Below are 18843 nucleotides of genomic sequence, written 5' to 3' on the forward strand. Positions count from 1 at the left end.
CTGAGGTATGGAGTCAAAGTAAGCTGAACCCAGCCACAACCATGTAAAAAGCACACCAAAAACACCATTTCCATGTGGGTAGCCCACCATAGACACCACCATTGCCATGGCTGCCACAAAAGTGGCTAGTCCTTATAGCAGCAGTCACAGCCACCACCCAGGTGGCACACCAGACTCTCAACTGCGTTGACACAAGGAGAGGCACCAGTGGAGACCAAAAAAAAAAGAAAAGAAAAGAAAAGAAAAGAAAAGAAACCCTCTCTCTCCACAAAGCATACTCCACAGTGCCAGGGTATTAGAAGAAGCATCTGATTTATGATACTAGGGGAGGACTTGATCACACCTGTCTCAGTACTGGACAGATCATCTAGGCAACAGACCAACAGAGCAACAGTTAATCTATCAGATGGAGAGAACAAATCAATGGTTATTAGAGAGGGGAGGGGAAGGGAGAAAGGAAAACGGTGAGGGTGAAAGGGGTAGGAGGAGGGGAAAGGGAGAGATTGGATAAAGGGCATAAAGAGTAAATGTGATCTGTAACAATGAATATGCTAATAAAAAATTTAAAGAAAGATTGTCTTTCAACAGCTTGAATATTATATGCATAAGTGTAGATTTCTTTGTCTAATTTGATATTCTTGGATTTGTATATAAGTGCTTTTAATCAAAATTAGGATATTTTGGCCACTAATTTTTAAAATATCCCTCTTACACCTTTCTCTCTCTCCTCTCATTCTTGGACTCACATTATGGGTAGGTTGGTATGCTTCATGATGTCCCACAGGTCTTTAGGACTTTTTTCATTTTTCCTCATCTCTTTTTCCGTTTCTCAGTCTGGATAATCTAACTGACCTATTTTCATGTTCATTGATTCTTTCTTCTGTCTGCCTAAATCTGCTGTTGAATTCCTCTAAGAAATTTTTTTTATTTCATTATGTTATTTTTAGCTCTATAATTTCCATTTGGTCCTTTCATTATCTTGAAATAAAGATGGAAATAAAGATGAACAAAGTGAAAAATACAAAAGTTTGGGCAAAGTTTAACAAGTACTCTCACAATATCCTTGCAGTTCTTATTTTCTGGTTTGAACAAAATAGAAACAGGTAGATCTGTCAACCCCTTTACTCTATCCTCTGGCCAGATTCTCTGCTTTAATCTTGAAAGAGAAGACTTAGCTTCTCAGCTAAATTCCTTCCTCATCTCCCTTCTCCCTGTGTTTCCATTTCCTTTGTGAATGGTGAACATTTTGAGAGCAAGCGCTATTTTTTCCCCATACTTGGATCCTTTGTATCTAGCCCAGTGCCCAATAAATACCAGATGCTCAACAAATGTTTATTAAATAAAATGCATTATCTTTGTAAGTACATTCCCTTATAATTTAACTTATTAAAAATTTACTATGGGTATGGTAGATTGACTAGCTTTGTAAAAACACGTCTCCATCAAAGCAATGAATACACAGGCAAAAACTGTCAAAAATCAATTTTTTTAAGAACTCTTAAAATTAACCAAAGTATTGCAGTAATCTCAGGAGGATTTATTGAAGAAAAACTGCTAAAATTCGGTAAAAACACAGAGTTTCTGGCATTGTAATGTGAGTTAACCCCATCTCCTTTTGTCCAGCTGTATGGTAGACATGAAAACCAACTGGAAGACAATGAAATTCTTAAAATAAAGAAGTCTATGGAAGTTCTTGATCGATACATCAAAAAAGGACCATCAGATACAGAGGAAGAAACTTATTCCACTCCAGACTTAGGGGAGACAAAACCTCAAGAATAAAAAGTAGGTGGGATCAGCTATAGATTAAACCTAGGAAAAGAGGAAAGATAATGGACTGATGTTACAAGTGTCTTCAGTAGAAAAGGCTGTTTTGGGACAGCCATTGGTGGAGAATTGTTCCCAGGGGATAACTGGCCAGAGATCCCTGTAGTTTCTGATTCAGGGGTGCATGTGTCATTCTAATTTTATTTTAAAGTGATTTTGTTTTCACCAACTCAATATTGTAAAAACACACAGATTCCTTCCTAACAATTTGACAGGAAGTATTTCTGCGTCCTCATTAAATGACCAGATCTTTTCCTTGGTATTGAGTTATATCAAGAGCACTGGAGGAAGTGTCAAGGCCAGCTTAATCTAAGAAACATCATCTAGCAATAACGTAAGTATTTTGTGTTTACCTATGAGTTCTCAGAGGAAACTTGATTTTCTTCCTCCAGGATGGTATCCAGTTTCCCTGCCTGTTATCTTGTTCATACCCAGAGGTTGTTCTTGTGTTCTGGCTCAAGCCAACCTGATCACATTATTAGCCTGTGAAGATTTCTATACAAGACTATAAGATGGAGATAGAAAATTTAAAGTAGAATAACAAAGAAATGCAGATGCTATGAAGAGTAACAATTTGGAGATAAGCAGAGAGCCACCAAGTCAATAATCCTTAATGCTAGAGTCCATCTCAGAGAAACATCCCAGAAAGGAAGCTTTCCCGAACTGAAAATATCCCCACTTCCACAGTTCCTTTAATAGAAAGCATTCTATGTTGCCAGTGTCTTCATAGACCACCCAGGTGGTCTAATATAAACAAATGCCAAACAAAACTTGTGGTTTCTTATTTCCCTGGAGTCAAACCCCAGTTGTTATGTTTACTTAGGGGACCGGGCAGCATTAATAAAATGTTTAATGTATGTAATTTTTAAGATATATGGATTTATGCATTTCTAGTACTCTCCAGGGCTATCAAAATGTGCCTCTTCACTCAATCCTTTAAGCATATAATTCACTGCAGGATGGGCTAGGTGATGCTGTGTTGACAAACACTTCACCAATCTCCACAATTCACATACAAAGTTTCCTGTTCACTCACATAATGTGCCCTTTAAGACCTGTAGGGGCTCTGCTTTGAGCTGTCATTATTCTCACTCTCAAATGTGGGCTGATGAAAGAGCTACTGTCTCAAACATCGTCACTGATCATGACAGAGGGAAGCATGCAAAGCAGAGGTCCTTCTGGCTCTCAAAGCTTCCACTTGTAAGTGGTATTCATCATTCCTGCTTGCACTTCATTAGCCAGATGAGTCACATGGATAAGCCAAATCTCAAAGGGGCTCTGGGGTGTTGGAGAACAATCCCACAGTCAGCCTACCCCACACATCCTGTTATGCATTCTATTCTGTGCCATGCACCTGAGCCCCAGTTCCACAACACAACCTGACTTGGCCTTACCTCCACTGGTCTATGGACTGGGGAAAATGCAAACAAGAGACCCCACCATGTTGAGACTCTCCAACATACTTGGTGGGTGGGCAGAACCAAGAGAGGGATGCCACTATGACAAGTGGTGCAGTGCAGGAAGCCTCTTTTCCCCTTTAGACTGAGACTCCCCTTCTCCCCAAAAGAAACTAGTAGCTCAACCCAGGGAACCTGTTCTATCTTTCAGGCAGCACAGCAGGAGTGGGAGTCCCAGTCCCAGTAAACAAACCAAGAAGACCAAAGGATCTGAAATACTACTGATTTGGAAGTACAGCCTTCAAAAGTAAGTCAGAATCTTTGTGCTAAACCTAAACAGAGACACTGTCTGCTAAAATAAAAGATTTAAATGGGATTCAGCATTTCTTACCATAATAGACGAAATGTTTGAGATATAATGAAATCACCCACCATGCCAAAAGCCAAGAAACTCACAACTTGAATGAGAAAAGACAATCAATTGACATCAATACTGAGATGGATGCTGGAATTATCTGATGAGATTTTAAAACAGCTGTCATAAAAATTCATCAACAGTCTATTACAAATTCTCTTAAAGCAAATAAAAACTACAAAATCTCAGCAGAGAAATAGAAGTTACAAGAAAAAACCAAACGGAAAGCAGAGAACTAAAAAACATAGTAGCAGAAATTTTTTAAAACAACTCTTGGGATGGATTAAATTGAATGGAAATGACAGCAAATAAAATCACTAAATTTGAGGATATAATTTTCTCAATTTGAACAGTCAATCTAAACAACAGAGAAAAAATAGACTTAAAAAATGAACAGTTGCAGGGACCTATGGGACTGTAAAAAGGATTTAACATTTCTGTCATCGGGGTCCCAGAAGTAGACATGACAGTGAGGCTGAAAGAGTATTTGAAGAAGTTATTGATGGATCCTGGACATGACCGATGCCATTTTACACACACAATAAGCACAAAATAGCCGCCAGCCTTTCCCTTACGAGAAACCTCGTGGTTTCTGAGAAATAGAAACTCCTCTACTTCTACATGGGTGCAACCTTCTACCTGATTGCATCCACCAGCCTTGTCTTCCACACCAGCACCAAACCCCTCCCTGACTACATCAGCCTTCCCTTCAGCCTATATGAGCTCTCCCACCCTCACGCCCATTGCTGTCCTCCATTTTGAGGGCAGCCTAGAAGATTCTTTTCCTTTAGTAAAGCTTGATCGGTAGCCGGTGTTTAAGCTCACTTTCTTTCAGTAATGACTGAAAATTTCCTAAATTTAGTGACACACACAAATGTATAGATTCAAGAAGCTGAGTGGACTCAAAACAGGAAAAAACCTAAAGAAATTCATGTCAAAGACAAAAAAAAAAAAAATCTTGAAAGAAACTAGAGAGAAATGACATATTACCTGTAGGGGAAAATAATTCAAATAGCAGTAGATTGCTCATCTGAAACTATGGAGGCCTGAAGATAGTGGCACAACATTTTTCAAGTATTTGAACAGAAAAAATTCAACCATGAATTTTATGTCTGGGAACACCACCCTTCAGGAATAAAAGGAAAATATAGACATTCTCAGATGAAAGAAAACAAACAAATTTTTCCTTTGCAGACCTACCCTTAAAGACTGGCTAATATAATTTGTTACACAGAAAAGAACGGATAAAGGAAGGAATTTTGATGCATCAGGAAAGAAGGAGCAATGAGAATAACAGAAATATGGGCACATGCAATAGACTATCTTCCTCACACCTTTTATAAATCATATTTGATGATTGAAACAAAAATGTTAACACCATCTGATATTCAAGCTAATGAAATTTTTAAAAAGAGTAAGTAAAGAGACCTGGGTGGAAGTGGGATTCCATATGTAACACAAAGTAGTAAATGTTGATGCTAGTAGACTGTAATAAGTCACATATTTTTATTGTAGTACCCAGAGCAAACACTAAAATAAAACTTTAAAGATGTATACTCCAAAACCAAATAACACTATAAATAAATCTGGAAGGAATCCAAAATATTGTTCAAACAGCCTAATAAAGGCAAGAAAATAAACAAAGGAACAAGAACCAGAGGAAAAAACAGAAAACAAAGAGTTAAAAAAGGGAGACTTAAACACTAACATATAAATATGTATCTTCAATATAAACGGTTTAAATACAGCAATAAAAAGAGATTGACAGTGAATAAAAATAACATAACCCCCTTACACGCTGTGTAGAAGGAACTCACTTCAAATATAACACAAAGGGTGAGTGATTAAACAAACTGGTTCATTCATACCATGGGATATTTACTACTCAGCAATTAAAATGAATGAATTATTGATACACACCATGACTTGAATGGATCTCAAAAGAATTATGCTGTGTAAAAAAAAAAAAAATCCCAAATGCTACATAATGCATGATTCCATGTACATAATATTTCTCAAATGACAAAACTTTAAAAATGGAGAACAGTGGTTGCTGGGGCCTAGGGACTGGGGTTGGCAATGGAAAATGGTGTTGGGGCAGGTACATGTTATCATAGGGCAACATGAGGGATTCTAACTGCAATGGAACTTTCAGTATCTTGACTGTGGTGGTGGAAACACAACCCTACACATGTGATAAAATTCTATAGAACTAAATACATACATATACACACACATGAGTACAAGCAAAACTGGGGAATATGAAATAGATGGTGGTTTATATCAATGTCAATGCAGTCGTCCCTTGGTGTCTCCAGGGGATTGGTTCCAGGACAGCCTCCATTCCCACCCCCATACCAAAATCCATGGATGCTCAAGTCCCTTATATAAAATGGCATAGTATTTCCATATAACCTATGCACATCCTCTTGCATACTTTAAATCACCTCTATGTATTTATAATACCTAATATAATGTAAATGCTATGTAAATAGTTGCTATACTGTATTTTTTATTGGTATTGTTTCGTTGTTGTATTGTTATTATTTATTTATTTTTCAAATATTTTTGTTCCACAGTTGGCTGAATCCATATGCAGAACCCATGGATACAGAGGGCTGACTGTATTCTGGTTGTGATATTATACTATCAATTTGCAAAACACTACCATTGGAGAAAACTGAGAGAGTGTATATAGGAACTCTTCGTATTATTTTTAATGATTGCATGTGAATCTGGAATTATATTGATAAAAATTTCAATTAAAAATCATTTGCATGTTAGAGCAGAGTTGTTTTAAAACACATATACATGCACACACACACAGTAAATCCTGCAATCTTCCCTTTTTGCTGAAAGAGCGTTTTCCTTTTGGGAGTTCATCACCTCTCAAATTGTTCCTGCCCTCTCCCTGCAGGCATCTGTAAGAGAAGCACTCCAGGAAGTATACCTGGCTCAAGTGTCTCCGCCCCTGCTTTGTCTTCAGTTCTGGGTACAGTGCTGATCAGCTCTTTGGTTATCAGTCAGTGTGAGTTGGCTCATGATGAGATGCAGTGTTCATGCCACAGCACTGACTGAGCCCTAATTTGGCAAGCCAAGAGAAAGGGAAAGAACAGGAAAAGGAAAGCCATGACTGCAGAGAGGCAGGATGGAGTAATAGGAATTTGCAGCCAGTGCTGCACACGGCAAGGAAGATGCTCTTACAGGTCTTTTAGAGGCTGCTGGCTTGTTCCCTGGTGGCAGGGAAACAGCAGAAGAAAGGACACTTGCGTTCAGCCACATCTTTGTGATTAATTATTATCTTCTATATCAGATGGTAGGCAGCAGGGGCATATATGCCTTTCAGGACATGCAAAAGGCACAGCTCTTGAATCAGGCCACTTAAACTCTCCAGGGGTCTAAACACATTAGACCAGGGACTTGGTATATATGTATAACTATGGTGCACAATTGTATCATCAGAGGGTAGTATTGTGGTTATTAATCACCTTTATACATTTGATAGTTTATTTATTTATTTATTATTTTTAAAATTTTACTTCTCAAAATACATTGTAGTTAATTTTCATGCCCCTTTACCCATTCCTCTCCACCCTCTCCCCTCCCCCGCACATCATGTCTGTTCACTTGACTTAAATAGTTCAAGGAATTTTTTTTTTTTAATTTTATTTTGTCGATATACATTGTAGCTGATTATTGCTCCCCATCACCAAAACCTCCCTCCCTTCTCCGTCCCCCCCTCCCCCCCAACAATGTCCTTTCTGTTTGCTTGTCGTATCAACTTCAAATAATTGTGGTTGTTATATCTTCTCCCCCCCCCCGGTTTGTGTGTGTGTGTGTGTATGTGTGTGTGTGAATTTATATATTAATTTTTAGCTCCCTCCAATAAGTGAGAACATGTGGTATTTCTCTTTCTGTGCCTGACTTGTTTCACTTAATATAATTCTCTCAAGGTCCATCCATGTTGTTGCAAATGGCAGTATTTCATTCGTTTTTATAGCTGAGTAGTATTCCATTGTGTAGATGTACCACATTTTCCGTATCCACTCATCTGATGATGGGCATTTGGGCTGGTTCCAACTCTTGGCTATTGTAAAGAGTGCTGCGATGAACATTGGGGAACAGGTATACCTTCGACTTGATGATTTCCATTCCTCTGGGTATATTCCCAACAGTGGGATGGCTGGGTCGTATGGTAGATCTATTTGCAATTGTTTAAGGAACCTCCATACCATTTTCCATAGAGGCTGCACCATTTTGCAGTCCCACCAACAATGTATGAGAGTTCCTTTTTCTCCGCAGCCTCGCCAGCATTTATCGTTCATAGTCTTTTGGATTTTAGCCATCCTAACTGGGGTTAGATGGTATCTCAATGTGGTTTTGATTTGCATTTCCCGGATGCTGAGTGATGTTGAGCATTTTTTCATATGTCTGTTGGCCATTTGGATATCTTCCTTAGAGAAATGCCTACTTAGCTCTTTTGCCCATTTTTTAATTGGGTTGCTTGTTTTCTTCTTGTAAAGTTGTTTGAGTTCCTTATATATTCTGGATATTAATCCTTTGTCAGATGTATATTTTGCAAATATTTTCTCCCACTCTGTTGGTTGTCTTTTAACTCTGTTAATTGTTTCTTTTGCTGTGCAGAAGCTTTTTAGTTTGATATAATCCCATTTGTTTATTTTTCCTTTGGTTGCCCGTGCTTTTGGGGTCGTATTCATGAAGTCTGTGCCCAGTCCTATTTCCTGAAGTGTTTCTCCTATGTTTTCTTTAAGAAGTTTTATTGTCTCAGGGTGTATATTTAAATCCTTAATCCATTTTGAGTTGATTTTAGTATACGGTGAGAGGTATGGATCTAGTTTCATTCTCCTGCATATCGATATCCAGTTATCCCAGCACCACTTGCTGAAGAGGCAGTCCCTTCCCCAGTGAATAGGCTTGGTGCCTTTGTCAAAGATCAGATGGCAGTAAGTGTGTGGGTTGATTTCTGGATTCTCTATTCTATTCCATTGGTCAGTGTGTCTGTTTTTATGCCAGTACCATACTGTTTTGGTTATTATAGCTTTGTAGTATAGCTTAAAGTCAGGTAGTGTTATGCCTCCAGCTTTATTTTTTTTGCTGAGCATTGCTTTGGCTATTCGTTGTCTTTTATTGTTCCATATAAATGTCTGGATAGTTTTTTCCATTTCTGAGAAAAATGTCTTTGGAATTTTGATGGGGATTGCATTGAATTTGTATATCACTTTGGGTAGTATGGACATTTTCACTATGTTGATTCTTCCAATCCAAGAGCATGGAATATCTTTCCATCTTCTTGTATCCTCTCTAATTTCTCTCAGCAGTGGTTTGTAGTTCTCATTATAGAGATTTTTCACCTCCTTGGTTAACTCAATTCCTAAGTATTTTATTTTTTTGGTGGCTATTGTAAATGGGCAGGCTTTCTTGATTTCTCCTTCTGCATGTTCACTATTGGAGAAAAGAAATGCTACTGATTTTTGTGTGTTGATTTTGTATCCTGCTACTGTGCTGAAATCATTTATCAATTCCAACAGTTTTTTTGTAGAGGTTTTAGGCTGTTCGATATATAGGATCATGTCATCTGCAAACAGGGACAGTTTGACTTCATCTTTTCCAATCTGGATGCCCTGTACTTCCTTCTCTTCTCTGATTGCTCTGGCTAGTACTTCCAACACTATGTTGAATAGGAGTGGTGAGAGTGGGCATCCTTGTCTAGTGCCTGTTCTTAAAGGAAAAGCTTTCAGCTTTTCCCCATTCAGGATGATATTGGCTGTGGGTTTGGCATATATGGCTTTAATTATGTTGAGATACTTTCCCTCTATACCTAACTTATAGAGGGTCTTTGTCATGAATGAGTGCTGAACTTTATCAAATGCTTTTTCAGCATCTATAGAGATGATCATATGGTCCTTGTGTTTGAGTTTATTAATATGGTGTATCACATTTATTGATTTGCGTATGTTGAACCAACCTTGCATCCCTGGGATGAATCCCACTTGATCGTGATGAATAATTTTTCCTATGTGTTGCTGTATTCTGTTTGCTAGTATTTTACTGAGGATTTTTGCATCTATATTCATCAAGGATATCGGCCTGTAGTTTTCTTTTTTGGTTATATCTTTACCTGGTTTTGGTATCAGGATGATGTTTGCTTCATAGAATGAGTTTGGGAGATTTGCGTCCGTTTCAATCTTTTGGAATAGTTTGTAAAGAATCGGTGTCAATTCCTCTTTGAATGTTTGGTAAAATTCTGCTGTGAATCCATCTGGTCCTGGGCTTTTCTTTGTTGGGAGCCTTCTGATAACAGCTTCAATCTCCTTTATTGTTATTGGTCTGTTCAAATTTTCTACGTCTTCACGGTTCAGTTTTGGGAGCTTGTGTGTGTCCAGAAATTTATCCATTTCCTCCAGATTTTCAAATTTGTTGGCGTATAGTTGTTTATAGTAGTCTCGAATGATTCCTTGTATTTCAGATGAATCAGTTGTAATATCGCCTTTTTCATTTCTAATTTTTGTTATTTGAGTCTTCTCTCTTCTTTTTTTTGTTAGCCATGCTAATGGTTTGTCAATTTTATTTATCTTTTCAAAAAACCAACTTTTTGATTCGTTGATCTTTTGAATTGTTTTTTGGTTTTCAATTTCATTCAGTTCTGCTCTGATCTTAATGATTTCTTTCCGTCTGCTAACTTTAGGATTGGATTGTTCTTGTTTTTCTAGTTCTTTAAGGTGAAGTGTTAGGTTGTTCACTTGCCATCTTTCCATTCTTCTGAAGTGAGCATTTAATGCAATAAATTTTCCCCTCAATACTGCTTTTGCAGTATCCCACAGGTTTTGGTATGATGTATCATTGTTTTCATTAGTTTCAATAAACTTTTTGATTTCCTGCTTGATTTCTTCTTGGACCTATATGTCATTAAGTAGAATGCTGTTTAATTTCCATGTGTTTGTATAGTTTCCAGAGTTTTGTTTGTTATTAATTTCTAGTTTTAATCCATTGTGGTCTGAGAAGATACATGGGATAATTCCAATTTTTTTGAATTTATTGAGACTTGATTTGTGACCTAATATGTGATCTATCCTGGAGAATGATCCATGTGCTGATGAGAAGAATGAATATTCTGAGGTTGTTGGGTGGAATGTTCTGTAGATATCTGCCAATTCCAATTGGTCTAGAGTCTTGTTTAGATCTTGTGTTTCTCTACTGATTCTTTGCCTAGATGATCTGTCTAATATTGACAGTGGGGTGTTCAGGTCCCCTGCTATTATGGTATTAGTGTCTATTTCCTTCTTTAGGTCTAATAGAGTTTGTTTTATAAATCTGGCTGCTCCAACATTGGGTGCGTACATATTTATGATTGTTATGTCTTCTTGATGGATCAGTCCTTTTATCATTAAGTAGTGTCCCTCATTGTCTCTTTTTATGGTTTTTAGTTTAAAGTCTATTTTGTCAGATATAAGAATAGCCACTCCAGCTCGTTTTTCTTTTCTGTTTGCATGGTAAATCTTTTTCCATCCTTTCACTCTTAGTCTGTGTGAATCTTTATGGGTGAGGTGGGTCTCTTGTAGGCAGCATATAGTTGGGTCCTGCTTTTTGATCCAGTCAGCCAGTCTGTGTCTTTTAATTGGGGAATTTAAGCCTTTAACATTAAGAGTTGTTATTGAAAGGTGTTGATTTATTCCTAGCATTTTATTGGTTGTTTGGTTGTCTTAGGTGTCTTTTGTTCCTTGCTTTCTGATTTATTGTTTGGTTTCTTTGTTTGTTGGTTCCTTAGGTTGTAGATAGTGTTTTTGTTAGCTTGTTTTCTCTTCATGAATGCCATTTTTATTGTACTAGCGGGTTTAGATTTTTCTTAGGTTTTTATGGCAGTGGTAGTTATTTTTCAGGAACCAAACCCAGTACTCCCTTGAGGATTTCTTGTAAGGGTGGTCTTGTGGTAGTGAACTCCCGCAGTTTTTGTTTGTCTGAGAAATATACTATTTGCCCCTCATTTCGGAAGGATAGCCTTGCAGAGTAGAGTATTCTTGGCTGGCAATCTTTGTCTTTTAGTATTTTGAAAATATCATCCCATTCCTTTCTAGCTTTTTGGGTTTGTGATGAAAAGTCTGATGTTAACCTGATTGGGGCTCCCTTATAGGTGATTTGACGCTTCTCTCTTGCAGCTTTTAAGATTCTCTCTTTGTCTCTGAGTTTTTCCAATTTGACTATGACATGTCTTGGAGAAGGCCTTTTTGGGTTGAAAATGTTTGGAGATCGTTGAGCTTCCTGGATCTGAAGATCTGTGATTTTTCCTATACCTGGGAAGTTTTCTGCCACTATTTTGTTGAATATGTTTTCAATGGAATCTCCATTTTCCTCCCCTTCTGGAATACCCATGACTCGGATATTTGAGCGCTTGAGGTTGTCTGATATCTCTCTCAGATTTTCTTCCATGTCCTTGATTCTTTTTTCTTTCTTTTTGTCTGCTTGTGTTATTTCAAACAGCCCATCTTCAAGTTCAGAGGTTCTCTCTTCAACTTCGACAAGCCTGCTGGTTAAACTCTCCGTTGTGTTTTTTATTTCGCTGAATAACTTCTTCAGTTCAGCAAGTTCTGCTACATTTTTTTTCAGGACATTGATTTCCTTGTATATTTCCTCTTTCAGATCCTGTATACTTTTCCTCATTTCATCATGATGTCTAGCTGAGTTTTCTTGTATCTCATTCAGTTTCCTTAGAATTATCACTCGAAATTCCTTGTCAGTTATTTCAAGGGCTTCTTGTTCTATAGGATCTAGAGTATGAGATTTATTAACTTTTGGTGGTGTACTTTCTTGATTTTTTGTATTTCTGGTGTCTTTTTTTTGGTGCTTATTCATTGTGGCAGGGGGTTTCACAGTCCACCGGTTTGAGACTAATGACTAACTAGGATGTTGCTGTGGTTGCCAATTTGGTATGGCTCCCGCCGTGACTGCTCAGTTGGCCTCTAGTGTCTTGTGTGTGTGGTTGCCTCGGGTCTTGGGCTTCTCCGGGGATCCACCTTTCTGGTCAGCTTGTACTCTGCTGGGCTGGTGGATCACGTACCACAGGGTGTGTGATCTCTGTTGAGCTTTCACTTCCTGTGCAGGACTTCTCCCCGTTCGGTGTGCTCTGGCCCAGGCTGTTAGATCGTGCAGTGGCGACCCCACCGGGTGTGTGGTTTCTGTCGAGTCTCCGCCTCCCTGGCCGCACGTCTTCCCCCTCTGTGCACACTGTGCTGGGCTGGGGTGTGTCTTCTGCACCCCTCGTCTATCAGCTGGGCCTTCAAGACCCTGCTCAGCACCGCCTCGCCCAGGAAGTCTACCAGGTTTCTGCTAGGCACAGACGACCGGTCTCTCTGGGTGCCTTTGTAGCACTGTGTAGATCTTTCTCGGGTCTTGTTCACCTTTGTATCCCCCTGGTATAAACTAAGTCTAGTGCCCGCCTGCAGCATGCTCTCCGGCAGGTTCAAGCGGACCTGGGAACTCTCCTACCACACTATTCCCAACCAGAAATTCGTTAGGCTTTTTTCCAAACTGGTGGTCGCAGAGATGGTATCTGCCTCCCAGTAACAGGAAGTTTACCGGGGCCGGAGTCCAGGGTGTGGTGGAGTGACAGTCGGCCCGCCCGTACTTCCTAGCCCTCCCAACACTGGTCGGGACGCCCCACACCCCCAGCCCCGCCAGAGAACCGCGGAGGGAGTGGGAGAGGAGGCCGGCCCGCAGGGTCCGGAAAGCCCCGCGCCAGGCCAAGCAAATGGGCTCAGTGATGGCCGAGCAGGGCGGAGCTGCCCGCACCTGGGAAAATGGAGGCAGCACCGGGGCAGTGAGTGGCCTGGTGGTGCAGGCGGGAGCCGCGTGGACATCCACCCCCCGAACAGAGCTGTGCCAGGGATCACTCACAGTGCTGTGCCAGGTCGGGCGCTCGCTCTGTCTCTGGTTTGTTGCCTTCCGTGTTCTTGGCGCTGCCGCCTCGGGCTGTTCAGTCGCGGCGCCCTAGTTCAAGGAATTTTTGTGGTTATTCTGTCTTCTTCCCCCCACCCACCCTTTGTTTGTGTGTTTATTTATTTATTTATTTTGAGCTCCCACAAATAAGTGAGAACATGTGGTATTTCTCTTTCCTTGCTTGACTTGTTTCACTTAATATAATTTTCTCTAAGTCCATCCATGTTGTTGCGAATGGTACTATTCAATTTTGTAGATGTACCACAGTTTCCTTATCCACTCATCAGATGACAACAAACACATTAAAAAATGCTCAACATCACTCAGCATCCGGGAAATGCAACTCAAAATCACACTGAGATACCATCTCACTCCAGTTAGGATAGCTAACATCTAAAAGACTGGGAATGATAAATGCTTCCGAGGTTGCGGAGAAAAAGAAAGTCTCATTCACTGTTGGTGGGGCTGCAAAATGGTGCAGCCTTTATGGAAAATGATATGGAGGTTCTTCAAACAATTACAGATAGATCTACCATATATGACCCAGCAATTCCTCTGCTGGGAATATACCCAGATGAATGGAAATTATCATGTCAAAGGAATACCTGTACTCCAATGTTTATAGCAGCTCTATTTACAATAGCCAAGAGCTGGAACCAGCCCATGTGTACATTTGGGAGTTTCTTAGCATTGACAGACAGTATGGGTATGGTTTATTCAATTTGCACCCTGTAATTAGACACCTCTTCTGCAGTGTAGACATTGGTATAAGGCAAGGGAGGCCCAGGCACCCCAGGAAACCACCACCAGGTACATGGGCATCTCTCCAATGAGTTGGGCCACCCCTGTCCCTGCTCACCCACCACACCTGTGAGGAAGGGCTAAGCAGATGAGGGGGAGTGGGAAGCACTGCTGGCCCTTAAAATGACCTATGTCCTTCCAAGGGAATAGAGGCAGTCACCTCAACTCAAAGTCTCATGTCCTTAAAATCATCTCTGTTCTCCTGGCTTTTTCTCCCCTTCTTGCCATCACTTTCCCCTTAATAGATCTGCAACATAACCAGTGTCACTTTAGACAAGCCCAAGTACAAAGTGGCACCTCCTCCCGTCCCCTCTCCCCTTTCCTTTACGAGAAGCCTCCTGACTTAAATAGAAACCCCTTTTGCTCCTGCAAGGATGCAGTTCTCCACCCCATCCACATTAGCATAATGACCCTCCTTGATAGTATCAGCCAGCCCTTGGTGCACTGTATAAGCTCTGCCACCCCTGCACCTGGTGCTGTCCCCCATTTTCAGGGCAGCCCTGGGCTGCCTGCCACTGAGCATAGCTCAGCAGATTTCTTTCTTTAATAAAGCTTGAACGATACCCAGCATCTTGGCTCACTTTCTTTCACCCCTCCGTCCAGGTCAGACCGCATGGTCAGTCATTTCAAATCACCAGACTCTCTAGGACCTTGTCATTACTACTTTTTCAACCTACCACACCTTTCTGCATTTTCTTGACCAAGAATTTCTGGAGAGTCACAAACCTGTGCTATTTTGTCTCTGAACATTCCTGCTGATTACAAGGGTACTTCAAAAAGTTCATGAAAAAATATAATTAAAAGATGGTATGGATCTTTCCATGGATTTTTTGAAGACCCCTTGTATAACTTGACCCCCATAACAATGGCACAGTACTCAATGTTGTTCACCTTGACATTCTTGTGTGTCATCTCCAAACATACATCACCCATTCAAGCCCTCGGGGACACCTCTGCCCTCTCCGTTTTCATCAGATTACCTCTCCTCTCAGTTTTACAAAGTGGTCCAGGGCATCTGAGGAAAGCTATTGCTACTTTCTCTCCATCTCCTCCTCTCTTGTCACATTCCGTGGCAGTCCAGGCTCCACTTGCACAATCATCTGCCATCTCCCAGCACTAGCGGTCACTTTCTTCTCCCATATTCTCCCCTTCTTTCTACCATCCACAGCCCCCAGACCAGGTCCCCTGACAGCCCCCATCCCCCCAGCTCCTGCTTCTTTAGCCCTGGTGAGCAGCTCTGATGAGCAGCTGTGCCCCTTGTCTTTCAGTACATCAAAGCCATCTTCTGCCTTGCCTACTACTGTGCTTGTCACTGTGCCATCTGCTTCGAGGAACTCTTCCTGATCTTGTTTCTTGGGCATCTTCCTGGCTGTCCAACTCTCCTGATGACTGTTCCATCTCCTCTATTATTTTATTTCTTTCTGCAGACCCCAATGGGTGAGTGCTCTCTGAGCTTCTATTTTCAATAATTTCCCTTTTCTGTTTGAATTTCCTTAGCAAACTCATCAGCTCTCAAGGCTTCAGAGACCACATTGGGTCTGGCTCCCACATCCCCATCTCACACTCTGGTGTCTGCCTCTGCTCCAGTCCCTTATTTCAGCTGTGTGTTGGACATCACCCTGTGGATAGCTCTTTGGGAGTGCAAAGTCCTTAGTGTTCAAGTCTGAACTCACCAACTTTCACCCAAACCTGCTCTTCTCTGTGAATCCTATTCCTTTTTTTTTGACCAGTAAGGGGATCGCAACCCTCAGCGTGGTGTTGTCTGTGCCACGCTCAGCCAGTGAGCACACTGGCCATCCCTATATAGGATCCAAACCCGCAGCCTCAGCACTACCAGCGCCGCACTCTCCCAAGTGAGCCATGGGGCCAGCCCTCTGTGAATCCTATTTCTGTTCCCATCACCAAACCTGTGAGCTCCAGCACACCATCTCCTGTTTGTCCCTTGAGGGAACACTGGGTCTTTATCATCCCAGCCCAGTCATGTAGCACAAGGCTGAATACAGAGTGGTAGATCCTCATTATATTTATGAGTGGACTCTACACCCTCCCACTCCTCATTTGGTCAGCTATTAAGTCCTAGTACTGAGAACTATTCACTACCAATAATCCAGATAGACTGTATGAAGGACCTGGATTAAGTTGGCAGTGATGCTGGAAATTGTAAGGAGTAGCAAAGAAATACTAAGAGTTGACTTGTATAAACCTGTAGCCCCTCTCAGCATCACAGGATGTGTAAAGCACATATAAGTAAGCATACAGTAAGTAATCAGAATTGTATTGATTTTTAATATTTATTTTGTATCCATCTCTGCTAAACTAATTCTACACAAGTAATTCTCATGGGTTTTCTAGCCCTGATATTTAGCAATAGTGATCATTCATTTTTCTCCTTTGCAATAATTATATTTCTTATTTGTCTCATTTCTAGTACATTTCAAGTCATTCTTGAACAATAAAAGAAATAACAAAGTGCCCAGACTGTCACCCGGTGTCTCATCTGCTAAGAAAGCATCTTAAAGGGGATCTAATGATTTGCTGAATTTTTCATCATGGGGGTGTGTGCGTGTGCATGCACTTTAGGTATCTGGGCAGGCACAAGCTAGAAAGAAAAATAGAAGGCTTCTTAAGGGCTCCAATTCAAAATACCAGTTAAGTCCCATTACCATCTAACAGCCATTGGGAACACTAACAATGTACACTGCATGCATTATTACCCAGTGGGATATTTTTATTGCTAGCAGATTTACATCCCCAAAGAAGGAAGTGAACTGCAGCTTAGATGGGAACATCACAGGCACTGTGCATGTGACCGAGCAGTGATGGCGTGCACAGAGGGCTGAAAGGCAGAGCCCTTGAAACCTCCGTTTCTAAGGGAACCCTGAGCAGCACAGCGCTGCACACAACGTGGAGGATTTAGTTCTCCCTTTATCTCATTTACTCGGCAAATACTGAGTCCCAGATTTTCTGCTGACTCAGCCCTTGCTGTGATTTTCACTCATGTGATTATGCATTCAGGTGCAGAATCTGGAAGTCAGGGGGTCGATGGTGACCTCTGAAAAAATAGCTTCACTGATTCACTTTTTCTACAAGTAAAGCGTCTACTGTGTTCCAGAAACTGAGCTTGGTAGACTGATAAACCACACTAATAAAGACACTGGTCTTTTGCAACTCATAGTCTAGTGAGGGAGAATATAGATAAATGAGTAATAAAAACATAAATTAGGAAATGCACTCTGAAGGAAAATAACAGAAGCTATAATAGGGGCTTTACTTTAAATCAGGTGATCAGACAAGACCTCTCTCACAGGGATACTGAAACTTCAAGAGTGTGAAGTAAGATGTAGAACGATGTAGGGTCAGGCAGCAGGCTCCAGACAGCAGCGTGCAAAGGCCCCAAGCAGGGAAAAGCTCTGGATATCAAGAGACTGGATATCAAGAGAGGCTGTAAAGGAGCAAACAACGGGGAACAGGACAGAGCTGCCTAGAACTGTGGAGGGCTGACTCACGCGGGGCTTTGCAGGCTTCTCTAGAGGGTTTGGGTTTGAGTTGATTAGGGGGTTTTGTGGGTACATGTGGAGTGGTGGGGACAAACTGGATTGCAGAGAAGTGAAGAGTAGACAGGTGAGGAAATAGACAATAAGCATGGGTTTATTTCTTCAGGAGAGCTCAGCTACAGAAGAATTCAGAGAAAAGGGATTGAGAGAGGACTGTTTTCAGTGGGGAAGGTTTGAGCAGATTGACAGATGGAATGAGTCAGTAAAAGTGAAATGAACATGGAGGGGATGGTTTCTCTCCATAGAACAGGGAGTATTTCTCAAAGAAGGCCCAGAAAACCCTGTATGAAGCTCACCTGGGGGCTAGTTAAAAATAAAAATTCCTGGGCAACATCAGCATTAGAACCGGCAGGAGGAAAGGCCCAAGAATTTTCATTTTTTTACAAAGTCTTTAGTGAAGTTTATGTGAAGGCTGGGAGCACCATTGTAGGAGACTCTCAGTAGATCAGCCTCAGGCAGGAGAAGAGTACTTCGTCCTTTTAGACTGTACGACTCGGACAGGTAGAAGTGCAAGGAATAGCGAATGTGTCAAGGAGGGTGGGAGCAGGAAAAAGCTCACCCCAAGACTATCCAGACAGCAAGGAGCGCCACTCTCCCAGGCCTCTCTGCTTCTCAGCACCATTGTCTGATAGTTACACTGAACTCCATACAAACCTGATTCTTCCAGGTCCGTCTAAGCGTGTAGTCTCGTTAATGGCTGACAGTCCGCTCACATGGTTTATAGTAGTCCTTTCTTCTAGGTCAGTGGTATCCAAAACAGATACCAGAAACACTGGAACAGAATACAGCTAGAACGTGGCAGGTGCACAGACTCAGGTTTTCTCTCCCCACCTGTCTGGGCACTGCTCTGGATACACACATCAGACTCTTCGCTGCAGAGTGATTTCAGATATACCTA

This window comes from Cynocephalus volans, chromosome 3, assembly GCF_027409185.1.
Source record: "Cynocephalus volans isolate mCynVol1 chromosome 3, mCynVol1.pri, whole genome shotgun sequence".
In the NCBI taxonomy this organism is placed as follows: Eukaryota; Metazoa; Chordata; class Mammalia; order Dermoptera; family Cynocephalidae; genus Cynocephalus; species Cynocephalus volans.